Raw genomic sequence first — 485 nt, forward strand, 5'->3', positions numbered from 1 at the left:
GGTTCCCCAAAGGTTTGGGGGAGATGTATGAAATAGGTGATGGAATTAAAAAGTACACTTATCACGATAAACACTGGGAAATGTATAAAATTGTTGAGTCACTATATTGTACTTATGAAAATAATATACCACTGTATGTTAACTACACTGGAATGAAAAATTTAAAGTTAATATAAAATATTTTAAAAGTTTGAAATGTCACTAAACTAAAATCTTATCTACAACAAGCTATAACATATCCCAGGGAGGAGTGAGAATCTAATTTCCAAAATTTTCTAATTTTCTAGACTTCAACAAAATGTTATTATGCATAAAAATAAATAAATGTTTGAATTCTTGACAGAAAAGAAAAAATCAATTAAAACTTTCTGTGAAGAACAGATATTGTGCTTATGAAAAAGATTTTAAATTAACTCTATTAAATATTCACAAATAGAAAAAATGGACAAAATACTAAAGGAAACCATGAGAATCAAATAACCAAA

Source organism: Crocuta crocuta, unplaced genomic scaffold, assembly GCF_008692635.1.
Source record: "Crocuta crocuta isolate KB4526 unplaced genomic scaffold, BGI_CrCroc_1.0 scaffold513, whole genome shotgun sequence".
NCBI lineage: Eukaryota > Metazoa > Chordata > Mammalia > Carnivora > Hyaenidae > Crocuta > Crocuta crocuta.